Raw genomic sequence first — 19182 nt, 5'->3', positions numbered from 1 at the left:
CTCCCCGGATCTGCTGCTTGTTGGGTCCCTGCTGGGGGAGCCGTGCCCCGACTGGGCCGCAGATCACAATTTATGGCAACTCCGAGCTGAGAGCCCGCGCCTCGGCTCCGTCTCTGCAGCCGGCTTCCCGGCTCTGATACCTGGGAGCTCTAGCGCACTCAGGAACCCCCGGTCTCTCTGTGACCCCAAGGGTCCTGAGACCACACTGTCCCGGGAGGATTCCACCCCCCGCTTAGCCACTGCGGCGACGTCCCTCCGCCGAGCCAACTTCTAAAAGGTCCGATTTTGTGCTCCGCGGCTCTATCACTTGCCAGAAGTGGCCGGCGGAGACCCCTCCCCCGCCGTCTATCCTCCCGAATATCGCCTCGAATTCACTTCTCCGCACGCCCTACCTTCCAGAAAGTGCTCGCTTCTCTGTTCAGAGAGTTGTTGCTACTCTCCTGTTCGATCTCCTGTTGAGTTCGTAGGTGTTCAGAATGGTTTGATCCCTATTCAGCTGAATTCCTGAGACCAGACGAAATCTAGGTCTCCTACTCCTCTGCCATCTTGCTCCGCCCCCTCTTGATTGAAATTAATATGCACCCATAGGGCACAGGCTCCAACAGAAGGGAACTGGAGCCAATGTGTTAGAACATCGGAGCTGTTAACCCAGGGATTTGAGAATACAGAGCGCTAAAAATCTTACCTTCTTTTATTTTCATATGATAAACATAAAAAAGAAAACAAGAATATCGACCAATCAGGTAGTTTAAATATATAAACACAGGGCCTGAAGAGACGGAAAAAAATCTCTTATCAAATCTATACTCATCCTGTATCTCGTCATTATAAAATTAGGTGGCTTATTTATAAGAAGCTCCCGGTAGGAATCATCTGCTCTAACTGTAATAATCCTGACCTTCGAGTCTATGATGCTCATTCTAATTAAGAAATTATATTCATTGTTAGAGAACCCTGACTTTACTTACGAATTTTGTAATAACAACTGATTTTCTCACACTTAACCTGTGTAAAAGGGTGTCATATTCTCTCGGGTTTAGGAAAAAATTTTTTTTTTCCTTGCAAAATTATACAAGTGAAAACTCAATGGTGATTATGGTAGAATTATCTTCAAGAGGCAAGGCGGCTATCTGGGCATTTCACCTGCGTGTGATTTCAGTAGTACCTTAGCCCCATGTTAAGGATGAAGGACTGAGATTGAGGTTCAAGGTGGGAGCCCTAAGAATATGTCTGGTCGAACTCCAACCAACTCCAGCTTTGCTTTAAAACCCGCTTCTGCCTTTGCTAGCACCGAGGCCGGGCTTCGCAGCAGCTGCTCCCAGCTGGGACCGAGCGCCGCAGGGGTCATTGGGCAGACCCATTCCTGGGGGACACAAGGCTCCTCTGGCAGCCGGCTTTCCCTTGAGGAGGCTTGGTGGCCTTGCGGAACTTTCCTTACATTCTCTGTCACCCTTCCCTCCGTCTATCGGTCACTGAGGGTCGGGTTTGCCTTGTGGTCTAATGGCTCTTCCAGTCTTCCCCACCTTCTCTTGCAGAAGTTTCCATGATTTAATCTTTGCTTATTGAGTTCTTTGGTGGTATCTGCTGCTCCGGGGACCTGGGCTGACACCTTGAGTGATTTATCCATAGTCACGCGGCGATAAAGTGGCAAATTGTGGGGGACTCATGCCCAGGTTGGTGCCAGAACGGGGGAGGGAGCAGGGGAACACAAAGCCAGAAGAGTGATTACTAATAACACACATTCTATATAAATCTTGGTGGAGAAATTGGTCAGATTGCAGTCAGAAATTCTTAAAGGACCTTCTTTTAGAGACAGGATAGAGAAACACTATTTTGGATATTCTGTCTTTATGAGTTTCCTTTCGGAAGGTAAATGCCAGTACTGTAGTTCTTTATTTTCTCACACCATTTAGCAAACACTATAGCTGATGAGTAGGTATGATTGAACCTCTGCTGCAATTGGTCAGAGAACGGACTCGCGGGAGTTGCAAGTTTGGATACCCAGAGGGTAAGGATCAGGCCTGCTAGGGGTGGGAAGAACTTTTCAAAAAGGTGGGGAGAGGTTCTTCCTTTCACCTTTGTGCCTCAGGCGAGTCAGATGAGCTTTCATTCACCTTTGTGCCTCAAGTAAGTCAGACGAGCCTTCCCAATCTACGGGAACTGAGTCCTGCCAAGCACTAAGGGTTTGGGAGCGGGAAGTTCTTTTATAAAGTGTTGAGCCCCTTAAAATAGGCTTAGAACCTAAAAATGGAGACCAAGAGCCCAAGTCAGAGTTAAATGTCAAGGCATGCTGGTTACCCTGAGAATTTACAAGACTGACACCAGTCTGCTTTGGGCAAGAACATGAGGTTGGCACTTAAGCAGGCTCTTTGTGACTTTCTGGGTTCCTTCTAACTGGTGCTGATAACACTGACTTGCAATCAGAAGCTGTGTCACCCTAAGAAATATGCTAAACCTTTCTGAATCTCAGGTTTCTTCCCCCACATAAAGTGGGTAATTGTGAGGATTAAAAGAAATAAGGCAGAGGGGCGCCTGGGTGGCTCAGTCGGTTAAGGGTCTGGCTCTTAATTTCAGTTCAGGTCATGATCTCAGGGTCGTGAGATCGAGCCCTGTGCTGGGCTTCTCTCTCTCCCTTTGCCCCCCTCCACCCCCGCTTGTATGCACGTGCTTTCTCTCTCAAAACAAACAAACAAATAAGGCACAAATACAAAAAAAGAAAAGAGAAAAGAAAAGCTTTTGTTCTACTGACCCCTCTTTCCCCATTCCCTCCCCCCCTGCTCCAGCCCACACTGGTCTTCCTGCTCTTCCTCAAATTGCTCAGCCCATTGGTGCCACAGGGCCTTTACACATGCCTGTTACTTTGCATGAAATATTCTTCTCTGTATGTTTGCATGGCTTCCTCCTTCCCACCAGGCAGTTCTCTTTTAAAATTTCTCCTTGGAGTAGTCTGCTTGGAGTTTACTATCTAAAATAGGAATCATTCACTCACCACTGTCTCTTTCTTTAGCTTAATTTCATTTTCTTCATAACTGTCATCATGAAAAGAAATTTATATAATTTATGTATTTATATACTTAACTTGGCTAGCTCTTCCATTAGCTGGAACCTCCAAGGGGTAGGGTGTTTTTTGTTGTTTCTGCAGTTGTTGTTCATGGCTGAATCCCCCTGGCATAAGAGAGCGCCTGGCACAGGGGAGACATCATTAAAAATTGTTGCATGAATGAACAAATGAATGAGTAAAATGAACATGTTTAACTCCAAGTAGATCTTGTGAAAATACTAGCTCTTTCCAGTCTGCTGTCCCATTAAAGAGTAGCAAGAGTTATTAATTCAGCAGTTTTCCAGGCATATGTGCATTTCAAAGGGGGTGTCTAAGAGGCAATGTCAAATGTCATAACCCCGTAGGATGACTGTTAAATGCTAGAGATCAGAGCCGGTGCCAAATAGACATTTTTGAACAGGGGTATTAACCCTTGTCTTTACGCACCAGCTAATGGCTTAGGAAACATGATACAAGATGACAATTTGAATTTTAACTGACCCTAGAAAACAGTGAAGGTTCAGAAATCTCCCTTCCCTTCGTGTTCTGGAAAATGGCTTACCGCAAAAACCATCCTTCCTCATGTGACTTAGATAAGACTCACGGATGTCCCCCAGTTTACCCATGACAAGGCCAGACACAGTCCCTTCAAATTCCCATTCTTGACCTCATAAATAATTAGCTGAACAGCTGGTCCCCATCGATCAATAGACACAAAATGCTTATTACTTTGATCGTGTGCTTCTCTCCTTTCCCCAAGTGCCTGAGCTTTGTCCCTCATTGTATCCTTCCGAGAATCAGCTGGGCTCTGGGAAAAACTTTCTGTGACCTGCTATTAGATCCTGCTACCCTTTCATCCCATGTTCCCACATTCGGTTCTCTCCAGCCCTGTTCCTGACTCTCTGTAGTAAGCCCCCCTCAGCCTTGTTCCTGAGACTTCCACAGGTCTCAGGATCACAGGGCTCTCCTTATTGCAATATTCTCCCCTTCCCCCTCGGGAAGAGTGCCGCCCCCCTCCCCGGCAATAATCCTTTCTGAATGAAGTCTCTCCTTACTGAATCTGGATTTGTCGTTATTTAACAGAAGAATAAAAATATTGTTTTTTGATACTGGGTTATGGGGAGAAGGGCTTGGGTCAAACACAAATTAGCTCAGACAATACAGTGCCTTATTATGACACCGCTCCTACACTTTAGATTCTTTAGCTACTTTTTTTTTTTTAAATACCAGCTTCCACCAGTCTCCACACCAGACCATTTTTACTTTTTTTCAAGATTTATTTATTTATTTGAGAGAGAAAGCGAGCAGGGGGTGGGAGAGAGGGAGAGAGAATCCTGAAGCAGACTCCCTGCTGAGGAGGGAGCTGCACATGGGACTCGATCCCAGGACCCCGGGATCATGTCCTGAGCCAAAATCAAGTCGAGCGCTTAACCAAGTGAGCCACCCAGGTGCCCTGAGATTCTTTAGTTATTTTAATAGTCTCTATATCCCAGGGTTGCTGTGACAATTCAAGATCTAAGCAAGGAGCATCATTGACACTTTCCTTCTCTGACCCCCCCCCGCCCCCCCGCCCCCCCGCCCCCCCGCCCAGTCCATAATGACGTCCTTGGATTTGACCTTTGGAGTATGTTCACTACCCCTCGTCTCTGCAGCCGCTGCTCTAGTCCGCGTTACTCTGCTCCCCAACCCCCTCACGTGTGTTTTTGCCCCACTCTAGTCCGCAGGCTGCCCTGAGAGCAACTGTCCTAAACGGCAAATCCGAGCAGGTCACTGTACTGTACTCAGTACTATGGGGCAGTATAAATTTTTGTGAGTATAATTTAGATGTTTTTCCCCTTAGAATTTTTTCCTTTTCTCCATTTGAAGAAAGAGGTAACACTGGGCTTCTTGGCTTAAGGAGATGTTTGTGGCATGGCTCCCTGTATTTTTGTTTTTGTTTTTCCAAACTCCCATAGAAGAGATCCTGTGACATATTCTGGCAGCTCTGAGGACAGAGGGAGTGTCTGTGAGGAAAACTTGGTGAAGGATCCCCTCCCACTCCCACCTTGGACAAAGGAATATATAATAAAAGACTCTAGAAGTGGGGTGCCTGGGTGGCTCAGTCGGTTAAGCGTCTGCCTTCGGCTCAGGTCATGATCCCAGGGTCCTGGGATCGAGCCCCGCATCAGGCTCCTACTCAGCGGAGAGCCTGCTTCTCCCTCTCCCACTCCCCCTGCTTGTGTTCCCTCTCTTGCTCTGCTCTCTCTCTCACTCTCCAGAAAAGAAAAGGCCCTGGAAGAGGTGATAGAAGTTTAGGGATTCCAAAATCCCCAGGGTACCTGAGCTGGGCTCTACAGCAGAGAGCTGGTGCCCAAGGGCTCATGCCAAAGGAGTACCTGAGCAAAGCCAAGGCCAGTGGATGGTGAGGCGTTACTGTCAAGAACAAAATGGTGCCCTGCAAGGAGTATATGGATCTGGAGTCAGAACGACTTGGATTCCAGGGAAGCTCTTCCACGTATCACCTCTAAAATATTATTTCGCCTCTATGAACTTCAACTTCTTCACAGGTAAATAGAAATCATGGTAAAAAAGAAAGTAATATTGTTATAGGAGATTTATCAGAAAAATACACAACTTAGTGTGTGGCATAGACTAGGCACATAATAAATATGAATTTCTATTCCTCTCTCAAGAATATAAAATGTGGTTTAAATCAATGTGAACATGACTGTGTTCCACTGAGCATATCAGAGGAAAGTGCTGTTGGTATAAATCTTTCTTAGCAGAGAAAAGTGGTAAGGCCTTATTAGATCTGTGTCATCTACGAGCAATTTTGCATTCGGTCTTTCAAGTGGGGATGAAGACACCCACCAGTTAAATGAATCCACAAGGACACCTGCACCATCCATGCATTGACTCTTCTTGATGTGGAATCTCCCACAGTTTCTCTCTCATATCACCCAGTCTTTGGGATTGGGTGCCCATTTGTGTTAAGCCTTTATTATTCTCTAAATTCCGGCATTTTTAATGCCTTTTAGACATGGAGGCATGAGTTTTGAGTGATGCTTTAGCATTATTCATGCAATATGGTTTCTTTTTATTCTGATTTCAATTGGAAGGCTGCTCTATTTGTTTGTCATGCAAGCACAGACTGGCTGCACAGAAATTTCTGTTGGCCAAATGCAGCAATGCCTTGTATTTTTGTGCTCAGCGTTTTGGTATTTAATAATCCCTTCATACTCAACTTCTTATGCTATATAATGATTTTACTTTTAAGAATTCATTTTCTACCAGTAGTGGTTTTCAATATGGAATGCAAAATATTGATTTATTTAATCTCATACATTGTGTGTATATTCTATACTTGTAGTCTAAAAATAATTTAAAGTCAGTGCTTTGATCAGATCCCAAAGTAATCATGATTAGCTCATAAGTGTTGAATGTCCAGAGTGTCTCAACTTGGAGTATGCAAAAGGCAACTATACCCTCAGCCTAATTAAATCATGATGATTCACCAACATAGGGCAGGTTTTAATATATATGATGAAATTTAGTAAAGCTTTTCCATGGCTGCTCATAGGTCTCCTATCCACTTAAGTATAGACTACTGAAGAGTATGATATCTGGCTGCCTTAAATAGTCACATGGAGACAGTATTTTTTGATCTGTCATGTGCTTTATTCTGAAAGGTGATATTACAAATGGAATATAATTGAGAGAATAGACTAGAATTAAGCAAACCCAGATTTTTAAAGTCTACTGAGAGACCAGAAAACTAACTAGTAGTTAATTCTATGCTAACATGACATTCAAGTTGTACGTGGATTATTTTCATAAGAATTAAGCTGCTTTTGGGGGCACCTGGGTGGCTCAGTTGGTCAAGTGTCCGACTCTTGATTTCAGCTCAAGTCATGATCTCAGGGTCGTGAAATCGAGCCCCGTGTCAGGCTCCGCACTCAGTGGGGAGTCTGCTTGAGATTCTCCCTCCCTGTCCAAATGCAGAAATAAATAAATAAATAAATAAAAGATAGAAATATTTAAAATATTTTTTAAAAAATAACTAAACTGCTTTGGATCAATTATGAGTTGCCGTTCAATCCACCACATCTATGAAAAGCTTTTAGAAATAGTTGAATGTGAAAGAATCCATTCCACTGCTGTTGGGGTCCTGGCCTAAATGAAATGTTGTGGAGGAGTGTCTCCTTGAAGAACTTCGGAAGCCTCCAGGATTACTCGCTCTGGTTGCTACTTCAGTAATGCCAAAGAGGGTTGGGAGGGAAGGCCTGTGTGTGGCCACTGTGTGTACAGAATCATGCTATGCATAATGGGATGGTGTAGCCTTGGATTCCAGCTTCATAAGGTCATGAGCAGATGGAATCTCATGATGTAAATGGTTGTGTTCAAAAAGCCTAGGCATCCAGCCGGCCTAACTTAAATAATACATGTTTCCTGGGATGAGCACATAGAAGGAAGTGAGGTGGATTTGTGATTATTATTATTATTATTAAAGATTTATTTATTCATTTGAGAGAGAGAGAGAAAGAGAGAGAACATGGGCATGGAGGGAGGGGCAGAAGGAGAGGGAGAGAAAGAGAAGCAGACTCCACTGAACTCAGAGGAGGCGCGGGGCTTGATCTCCCGACCCTGAGATCATGACCTGAGCCAAAATCAGGAGTTGGACACTCAACCAACTGAACCACTCAGGTGCCTGTCAGGTGGATTTGAGATTATTGAAGAATTTTTGGTTTTCTCAGAAGGCATATGGCTTTTGTGTCCATTTCCTATTTCCCTTATTCCCTACAAGACACCTTCATTAGGTGAAACCAAGTGTTCATTCTGTTTCTTCCTCATGAGGGGGAGCCTATTCTCTTAGGTATTATCTGGCCCTTGGGTCAGAATTGACATGAATTCAGCTAAATAAGCCACAGATTGGCCTTAGCAATGATTTAGAGAGAGATAAATAACGCATATTTAAATAAAACATCGTGCAAAGTAATTCTGCTCGTGTACCATATTTTGCTTTATCTTATGTCAACATATCTAAGCTGGAACTGTGTTTCCCAGAATTTCCTTCACTGCGTGGTTCCAGGCTAGTGTGGGTCGCAGAGACACGTTGCACATGATTCGGAAGATGGAAATAACAACAGTGTATTATTGTTACGCTCAGATGATTGGTGCAGCTTCCACCCATGTTCCTGGATCTGCCGGCTGTTTTCTCTGCATGGGACCACCGAGGACATCTCCACTTCCTGCCAGACTCATGCTCAGACTCATCCTTTAGCGTCTACTCCTGGACCAAGTGCATGTTTAACTCCGTAGGGAAGAGTGCCGGCTCCTTCTATAGGGTCACTCGCATCATTGAAGTTGGTGGCTTTACACCTGGAAAAGATCAACATGGGTCCCAGCTCTTCCTATGGGTTCTGATGTGTCAGTGTTCTCCCTCTCCCTCACTTTACAATTCTCTTTCCTTGCTGTCTGTCTGTCCTGCTGACCACAGATCCAGCAAGAGCTGTGGAATAACAGCAGAAAGTTTGCCCAATGCCCATAGTAGTAAGGTCAAATCTCTCCAATAATTTCCGATTATATGCATAACGTCCCAGTGGTTTTGCTTGTCTGATCAAACTAGGACAAAGTTGGGGTTTGTTTTGGTGACCACGAGTGTGCAAGGCAGAATTTCTTTTCCTAGGAAAGTTTAGGTCACAAGAAGTTACAAACAAGAAACTATATTGTTGCGACAAGTCTGCTAATAGGGAAGCTGGTAGGAAATTTCACAAGATTCCCGCGTTGGGCTCCCTGCTCCTTGGGAGCCTGCTTCTCCCTCTGCCTCTCTCTCTCTCTCTCTCTCTCTCTCTCTGTCTTTCATGAATAAATAAATAAAATCTTTAAGAAAAAGAAGATGAATATAAAGAAGAACATGGTTTACCAATTTTGATGACTTTCAAGATTTCTTTTTCTATATATTTACAATCTTGCTATGTCTGCTAGTCGGTTCATAGGGGAATGATTCTGTAGGAATGGAAATTCTTGACTGAATCTGTGATAGGTATATCCTTTTCAAACACAAGACACAGGCTAGAGAACAACATGCATCAACTTTGATCTACGAGTGAAACTGAAGGATTGAATTGGGTGGTGTTGGAAGCTTGGACTTCGGAATCAAGCCGGATTATAATTAAACATTTATTGTTGTGCAACTGGAGCAGGTCGCTTGACCTCTCAGAGCCTTAGGTTTGCTATATGTAACATTCTGCTTATTCTGGAATTGTCGTGAGAGCTAAAGGAAATAATGTATCAAGTCCAAGCAAGTGCACAGATGACAGCAGGATTTGCCATGTCCTATTATCCGTGTACATGTCTCATCTCTCTCTTTTTTAAAGATTTATTTATTTTGGAGAGAGGGAGAGTGAGACAGCAAGTGAGCGCATTAGCAGGGGGAGGGGCAGAGGGAAAGAATCTCAAGCAGACTTCCCAATGAGCCCGGAGCCTGATGTGGGGCTGATCTCACAACCCCGAGATCAAGACCTGAGCTGAAATCAAGAGTTGGACGCTTAACCCACTGAGCCACCCAGGCGCCCCTCTCATCTCTTTTTTTACTTGAAAATATCCTTGAGGCATGACTGTGACTTTTTCTTTTCTTTCTTTCTTAATTTTTTAATTTATTTTTTTCATTACGTTCAGTTAGCCACCATGTAGTACATCATTAGTTTGTGATGTAGTGTTCAATGATTCATTAGTTACGTATAACACCCAGTGCTCACTGTTCCTAGTACTGTGTGAGGCACTCGAGAACGGGTGTGTAGTTCACGCTTGATCTTATTTGTGCTACAAGTGAATGCATACCCAGAGGCACATCTCTTTGTAGAGGCAGCATAACTAGACCTGGTGTTTATTAGGTCTTCTTCTCTAAGGTTCAAAGTAGGTGAGACTGGTCACTATGTTTAGAAATTCAGGAGTATTGCATGGGTGGATGTCTGACAATCACGACGCCTGGTTTAACATCTAAGTTAAGGATTTCCCGTTTGCAGATCGTAGGCCTGACACATGCAGTTTTGATCACGCACCAGTGGATGTCACCCTTGGAACACACAAATGTGCTCTCGGGCCCTCTTTGGAAAGGCAAGACAGATGCTCCACAGATAAACGTTTGTTTCTTTCTCCTGAGTGTGGGAGGTGATGTTGGTCTCCAGATGTCATCCATCATCATGGAGCCCTGCAAGCTGAATCTTCATCCAAGGGTAGAAAGAGGAATTGTGGAATGTTCTGCGACGCATGCTTTTATCTATAGGAATGGTGTTCATTGATTGATGGAATTTGGGGAATGCTTCTTAGTGAATTGATATCGTTTAAAAATGTTTGGCTGTAATGGTAGTTGCCTCTTGGAAGGAAAGTAGGCAATTCAGGCACAGAAATGGGAAAGAGATTTACTTTTCATTTTTGTATCTGATGTTTGTGGTTTTGTTTGTACTTTGTTAATAAAGATGAAAGAGTAATAATATTTGGCAAAATCTTGGTAGTGTCCTCTCGGAATTGTTTGTCTTATTACTGACTAAAGAAATTTCTATTTTGAGGGGTGCCTGGGTGGCTCAATTGGTTAAGTGACTGCCTTCGGCTCAGGTCATGATCCTGGAGTCTCGGGATCGAGTCCCGTATTGGGCTCCCTGCTCAGCAGGGAGTCTGCTTCTACCTCTGACCCTCTTCCCTCTCATGCTCTCTATCTCTCATTCTCTCTCTCTCTCAAATAAATAAATAAAATCTTAAAAAAAAAAAGAAATTTCTATTTTGAAAAAAAAAAAAACCCTGATAATGTTCCCTGTTATTGATTTCTATTCAAATTGGTTTCTCATTTGGACATTAATTCATATTCATTCATTTACATTTTTATTATGCATTACCTATCTGTTGTTTGTTAACAGGTGCTGGGGTATACTGACAAATAAAAAAGCATAAATTTTTAGGGGCGCCTGGGTGGCTCAGTCGGTTAAGTGTCTGACTTCGGCTCAGGTCACGATCCCGGGGTCCTGGGATCGAGCCCCGCATCAGGCTCCCTGCTCAGCCGGGAGCCTGCTTCTCCCTTTCTCTATGCACCACCTTCTTCCCCCCGCTCTCTCTCTCACTCTGCTCTCTCTCTCTCAGATAAATAAATAAAAATCTTAAAAAAAACATAAGTTTTTAAAACAGGACTCTAATAAAGATTAAAGAAACATGTCACCTTCAAAATGATCCTTAACAGATCTATACTTTATAGGTAGATTTGCAAATAGTTAAGTTTACTATAAAATGAGCATATTTTGTAATTTTATAAGAGTACAGTGTAGTGTGAACTTGACAAAATCAAGTGTTTTCTACTTGGGAGTGCAAATTGATACAACCTGTTGTCAGAGGAATTTAGAGATCTGTCTCAGAAATGTCAGGAGTTATCATAATTTTTGACCCAGGAATTCTGTTTCTAGAAATCTTTTTTTTTTTTTACTTATTTATTTGCGAGAGAGCTGATGAGCAAGTGCAAGCGGGAGGAGGGGCAGAGGAACAGGGAGAGAATCCTCAAGCAGACTCCCCACTGAGAGGGGATACAACAAGGGGCTTAATCCCAGGACCCTGAGATCATGACCCGAGTGGAAATCAAGAGTTGGCCGCTGAGCCGAGTCACCCAGGCACCCCTAGAAATAATTCTTAAGTGACAAAGATGTACTTTTTAAAAAAAAAAATTTTTTTATTTGTTTATTTGACAGACACAGCGAGAGAGGGAACACAAGCAGGGGGACTGGGAGAGGGAGAAGCAGGCCTCCCGCGGAGCAAGGAGCCCGATGTGGGGCTCGATTCCAGGACCCTGGGATCATGACCAGAGCCGAAGGCAGACGCTTAACAACTGAGCCACCCAGGCGCCCCAAAGATGTACTTTAGAAGTATGTACAATAAACAACTATTTATGTTGAAGAAAAATAAGAAGAAAGAAGTAATCACCCCTTAAGCAAAACAATGTGGCCAGGACGTGGCAGTTGACAGCGCATAAGTACAGAGTTGCCTTGAATACTCCAAGCATCCCTTCCTCTTTGGGTTGCTTTGTATCACTTGTGCCACATGCAGAGTCGCAGGCAGGAGGATGTTAAAAGGTGAGTTCTCTTTGCTTTGTTGTGGGTGGGGGCGACTAGATAAGGCACTGTGAGGCCCAGCAGTACGACACACAGTGCACAATGCCCCACCATGTAGGCAGAGAGGTGTATCTTAGGTAAAAACCTGACCCACTCTAATGACCTCATCTTAACTTCGTTGTGCTTGGAAAGACCCTATTTCCAAATAAGGTCATTTCCACAGCTACTAGGGGTTAGGACTTCAACACATCTTTTGGGGGACAAAAGTCTATCTATAACTAATACTCTCTTCTTTTTCTTTATCCTTTCATTATCTTACTCTGTTTCGTATTCTATAGTCTATTCCTTATTCCACTCTATACCGTAATGTCCACATCCACCACTCTCACCACCTCCAAATTCTTTCCTATACTTATTTCATTGGGATTATTTCCATTATCCATACTCAGGTGACCAAGGTAAAATTTGAAATTTATAAGTATGATGAAAAAGGAAGAGATTGTGAAATGCACTACTGAGTGGCATCAGCCTGAGGTGGGACCCAAACACTTGATTTGACCTTACTTACACCATTCGTCCTTTCTGGATCTCAGCTTCCTCATGGGTAAAATGACCTTCAACTTCTCAGCCTGAAAATTAATAATATGTGTGAACAAACTAGCATTTCTGAAACAGAGGTCTTTGATTAGGGGCAGAGATTAAGACAGCCTAAAACAACCCTACTGTTTGGCACACTGGGGTCTCCAGATAAACTGTGGTGCGTCCTCAATTCTCTATTGGAGCAGACATACCAACAATCTCTCTCTCTCTCTCTCTCTCTCTCTGAGTTTGGCTCACACTTCAAGGTTTCCTCCAACCCAGCATCTGAAAAAACCTCTAAAGAACAGAGGAACTCTGGAAGCCGCAGTTTGAAAGAGCCTACCAGGCCAACAGTCAGGTTCAATCTGTAGGTCTGGTCATTGTTTGTTGCATATCAAAGGATGCCTATTTTTCATCTCCGTACCATGTTGCCAAAGAGGTAATCATGACGAAGTGTTATGCTGTAAAGGAACAGCCCTACATCAAATGCATGTCCTTCTTTGATCCAGCTGAGCCAGATGATAGTTATTTTACTGTCAAGAGAGCAATGACAAAAGGCCAGCCAATGCTGCAGCATTTGAGCTGGGTGTGTGTCAATTGAGGACAGATGCATGTGTCTGTTCTAACTGGAGGGGAAGAGAACTCAGTTTCATTTGTTTGGAATCCAGATGTAGCAACGGGGATTCAAAAATCAGTTTATGGGAATGAAGCACCCGAGGTGTGAGAAAGATTAAAGTGTCTCCATTTTTTTTTTTTAACCTTTAGTCTGTGGGATAGTACTCTGAAGACAGGAAGCTGAAGGATGGATAGGGGCATTATATCTTATTCATTCTCATCTGCTTTGAATGAAAGCTAGTTTTGGTGTTGCTACCTGGGGAAAAGCTCATGTGTTCTCTTTCTCTTTGTGTGTGTCTATATATGTATATATTTCCTTTATATATAATGTATAAATATATATTTCTTCTCTTAAGGAACATTTTCCTAGAGTGCAATCAGATAATTTGAACTGTGGTGTTTCTTTCAAAGGGAAATACAAAATTGCAAACAAGATGGCTTGATGAGGTCAGTTTAGTAAATTTCATCCTTGCATTTACTCTTGCCTGATAACAAGTAGTTAGGAATTTTACCGCCTATTGTAATGGCTTTGCAAATGCTGCTAGGTGCTCTATTTCCTTCTGCAATTCTTCTATGATTATTGGTAACTTTGCCCTCAGCCCAGGAATAAAAATTAACACAAAGACAAAACACCCCATGTATCAGCTGCAGTAAGGGTGCTGTTTGCCTTTTAATGGAGACTTGGGCTTTGTGGGAGAATCAACGGTTGGCAACTTCAAATTTTTGAGGCAGTCACATTTCTGAGACAGATAGTCCTGGTTTTCTGGTGCCAGGAAGTCCACCTCTAAATTCCTGGACTCTTTGCCAACTGTCTGGTACATTCTTATTTAAGACAGATGAGACTAAAACTCATTTGACTTCACCACCTAGAATAAGAGCCTTCACTCATTTTGCTTTATAAAAGATAAACGAACGTTAGCAAACTACAAAACAATCCATTCCTAAATTTCCTATAACATTCCTCAGTTTGGGATGAGGACCAACTTCCCAGAGTTGTTCTCATGAAGCCTAGCCCTTCTGGGTCTCTCAAAACAAATTCTGTTTCACATTATTCTGGAGATAAAGCCGAAACTCCTTAAAAGGATTTATGGGACACTTCATACTTTGGCATTGGCTTGCTTCTCCAGCCTCTCAGCTGCACTGAACTACTAACTCACCTCTGGCTTCTATAAAACCGATGACCTCTTTAGAGAACGGCTTTTATCTACTGATTCTTTGTCCCTGCCCTTCTCTTTCCTTGCTACCTGGGGAACTCTTGGTCATCCCTTGCACGGTGAAGCACAGAGAAGCCAAAGATTGCCTGGTTTTACATCCTCGCTCTGCCACTTATTAACTTCATTAGGTTTGGGCAGGTTACCTCACTTTTTATGCCTTTGTTTCTTCACTATAAGCTAGGGATAAATTAAGGTGTCTCCCTCAGGGGATTGTTGAAGTGTTCATTAACGAATTTAGGTAATACATGTAAAGTGTGTAGAGCTGTTTCTGGCTTAATAAGGGTTAACTAAGATTATTGTGATTCAGATTTTAGTTTAGCTGTGACATTCCTTGGGGACCCCTTTGTGCTGGTTTAGGGACCCTACCTGTGCCCTAATTGTACCTTGTGCTTGTCCTTATCATATCACTTACCACGCAGTGTTGTAACACCGGAAAGAAGTCTACACCAAGATGAGCCACCACAGCCTTGTTTATAGGTATTTAATACTGTCACCACACAGTGATTAGACTTTGTCTTTTTTCACTCTCTCCTATATTGAATATTCAAGTCACTTAAAGAATGCCCCTTAAATTCCCAAGCCAATGACCCTCAAAGATACCACATGAGAAAGTTTAGTTTTCAAAAGCGGAGAAGATGAAAACCATGTCTGTGAACCATCCCTCCTTTCCCTACTGGACCCACAGAACTTCTTTTCACATGCTAATTCAGGACAGTGAGTCTGGAAAGCTGTTTCCCTCCTTGGGCACATTACATATTCTTTCTACCATGTTTGTCTGTCCTGAGAGGAGGAGGCCTTGCGGAGTACGTTACAGCGGAATACTACCTCTGTCTTCCAGCTCGACCTCACGCATGGTAGTAAATATTCAGATGTATGCAGTGCCCAGATGGGCACAAATGTCCACCACACATCTTTTACTACTGCTTCTAATACTATTGCCCACATCCTGGAATGCCAGAGGATACACACAAAATCTTGCCCAGCTATGATCATTAGGTGCTAGTAAATTGCTGTGTTTTAGGCCCCGAACATACTGGGAGTCAAGAGTAGGAGAAACTTGACTGCCTGAACACATAAGAGAATCTCAGGGGGAAGATGAAGCACTGAGCCACTCTTCTGAATGCTTTCAGATATTGGGGAATGTGTGGACCAAACATCAGGGAAAATGGACTGAATTTTTCATTTGCCGTCCAGATGTTTCTATGTATTGCCCCCAATTTCTTTAATCTCCTTTTGTCTCGACATCAAAACAGCTGATCCATTTAGTAACCACTCTTCTCGGCCTCTCACTAAATTTTTCATTTGGTCTTATCCTGTACTGCCAAGCTTTCGCCTGTGTTCCGCTTAACTGTTAACTCCTTTAACAGTTCGGATACCATGGTCCACAGGCAGGTGAGCCTGAGCATTGCCTGAAGACAACACAGCATGGCAGAAAATTGCACTTTTAAAATCTCATTAGCCATAACGTCAGGGATCTTTATGTTAGAGACAAAGATGCCACCAAGAAGAGCTTCTGAGAAACTTTCAAGGGCCTTGAAGTTAATACTCAACAGAGGAGGCTTTTTCCTTCCACCTAAAGTGAGGTACGTCCATAAAACTCTCCCCATCAACCACAACTATGTTAGGCATATGTATAGTCACCCATACATTAATCAAACATTCATTCAATCCCACTGTATGCTGGGCACTGTGCTAAGTGCAGAAGATAGCTTATTAACAAATGCATTGGTATGGACTTAGAAAAAGAATCATATAAACAGATAATTACCACATCCTGTTATTATGGCTGAATTGTGTCCCTTCCCATAGCTCATCTATTGAAGCACTAGCCCCTAATACCTCAGAATATGACTGGATTTGGAGAGATGGCCTTTAAAAAGTGTTTAAGTTGAAATGAGGTCATTAGGGCAGGCCTTACTCTGATCTGATTGGTATTCTTGTAAGAAGAGGAATTTTGGACACACAAAGGGACACCAAGGCCATGTGTGCCCAAGAAGCATGACCATGTGAAGAAGTTAAGATGTTAATTTTTTAACATTAAAAAATGTATACTGTAATAAGTATAAAGTATATAAACAACTCGGTAGGTTTGTGGAGAAGCTGACCAAGACACATTAAGAGATACAAGTGTCCATCTAAATTTTCGATATTTCATTTTTTTTACAGAACGTTTATTAAAGTTGTTTCATGTACAATTTCTCATTCGTCATTGTGGAAATTCTTTATTGCAAAGACAATTCTTTTGCCTGATGGCAAGCAGCAATCTTACTGTCACTCATTCTGAACCTCCCGTTGGTGCTAAGACATGAAGCCGTTAATGGAATGAACAGAAGGGTTAAAAGCTGGGGATTCTATTTGGTGTTTCCTCTTTCTTTAAGCTTCCTTCCTTGAGTTCCACAGTCTCTCCTGAATTCTATAATCCATCTCTCATGCAACTATGGAAGTCCCAGGAAAAAGAAGCCAAAAATGTCCCTTCGTCTGATTTTGGTGAGGTCCTTGGCCCTACTCATAGTGCAAGCCAAAGGTGTCCCAGCTCAAACCAGCCTGTATTGTTGTCTTAACTTTGTTTCTCTATCTATGCAAACAAATTGTGATTGGGTGGCAGACGGTTGGTTGAGGATCTTGGTTGCTGGCTTAATATCATCTCTACTTCACTTGCGAGTATTACTGTAGGTCCCAAGATAGAGACAAATCCTGATAGAACGTGAGTCTGCTCAGGAGTGCAGGTGGACATGAAATGAGGGAGAACTGACAAGGATGGGAGGTGATGCAACCGAGATGCGTCATGGCCAGCATGAGGGTCGAGGTGGTACAAATGGGGAGGGAAGAGCTCATCCAGAAACCACTGTGAGGAACTTCCAAATTCCCAGGCGGTTCCTCTGAGAGTAGAGAATTTGAAACAGAATCTTGGCAGAGGACGAAGATTGGGAAACTACGATCTTTCTGACCAGTTACATGTTCTACTGCTGCTCCAGCTTGGCGGTGAGCTTTCTGACTCAGTGCAGAGAGAAGTGATTACATACTGAAAACTTGGCCTCAGCTTGTCCCCTCCGAGGACCCCTGGGACACTGCAGTTAATCAGCAGACCGGTCATCAAGGGTCACTTGACATTTTGAAAATGTGTTTTAGATACCTGGGCAAGTCTGTTGATACATTCTTTCAGTCTCCCTACGGAGCTGGAACAACCTGTGGCCAACGGGACATGTCAGGCACTGCTTCCACACATGGAACCACTTTATTTGGGAGCCTGGGCCAGAGCATGATGAACTGGTCTCTACCCTGCTGTCTGACTCAGAGGTGGAGGAAACTGGAAACATCAGGACAATGTGGATTACAAGTCTGAGAATCAGACATGCTGGGAACCTGAAAACCAGAAGGACAACAACAATGTGGCTCAGTGCACAAGGACAACCTCTTAGTGCCAGAAAAATCATGTAACAACTAAAGACTTTGTTTGTCCCATTGGGTCAGAGTGCATTATTGTCATTAGGAACATTCTTAGGGTAGCTAGAACACAGGACTTCTCCCTGGGCTTGAGTCAAATAATACTTGTCCCCCTAACACACACACACACACACACACACACACACACACACACACACACACACACACCTATGGGCACATTACTCTGTGAAATCAATTAAAAATGGACATAAGCTTGGAAGAGAAAAACAGAGCTCAACAGGAGAGGAAGATAAAAGAATAAGGCTTTATCAATTTTTCATGGTGCATAGTAAGTAGGGGTTTGTGTTGGTTGAATGAATGTAAAACCATGGGACTGTAAAACCATTTTTCTTTTTTAAAGGCTGCTGGTGGAGCTAATATTTTTTTTCCCTTTCACACATCTTCCTTGTAAGAGTCATCCTCCCTGTTCCCCATCAACACCAATGCTATCTTCTTATCCCCCATCCACCCAAAGCAACAAAAACACAGAACCCAGGGTAATCCCACTCTTTCAGAGACTTCTTCAACTTATAACTCTTTATCTCTAGTGCCTACATAGTTCCTGGCAAAATAAGAAATGACAATATGGTAACAACAGCTAACAAGAAGCACTGTGCTAAGGGTTCCAGAGAAAAATGTATCTTTTGGTTCTGAAGAAATAGAAGGAGGTATAGTTAATATCCCTATTTTAAAGATAGGGAAACTGAGGTTTAAAGATTAACTTGTCCAAGATTATGATGTAGGAAATGAAACTGTTCATCTGACTCCAGAATCTATGTTTGCAATGATTTTTCTACGATTCAGGAATAGTTTTTAACCCCCCCCCACTTGATCTACAGATTCAAGTACAATCTCCATTGAAATCTCAAGGCTCTTTTGCAGAAATTGACAAACGGATCCTGGAATTTATGTGGAAATGTAAGAAACCCAACATAGTCAAAATAATCTTGAAAAGCAAAAAAGAAATAGAGGACTTCTATTCCTAGTTTACAAAACTTACTATAAAGTTGTAGTAATCACTTTTTAGTCAACTGATATTTGGTAATGATGCCAAGACAATTCGATGAGAAGGTTAGCCTTTTCAAAAATGGTGCTAGGACAACTTGATATCCATAGGCAACACAATGAATTTAGACCTTTATCTCCTATCATACACAAAAATTAAATCAATGTATCATAAATCTAAATAGAAGAGCTAAAACTCTAAAGCTTTTAGAAGAAT

The sequence above is a fragment of the Eumetopias jubatus genome, unplaced genomic scaffold (genome assembly GCF_037043125.1).
Source record: "Eumetopias jubatus isolate StellerSeaLion01/CBP00866 unplaced genomic scaffold, mEumJub1_p1.0 scaffold_12, whole genome shotgun sequence".
Lineage (NCBI taxonomy): Eukaryota > Metazoa > Chordata > Mammalia > Carnivora > Otariidae > Eumetopias > Eumetopias jubatus.
The sequence above is the reverse complement of the archived record's forward strand: the minus strand, read 5'-3'. Positions refer to the sequence as shown.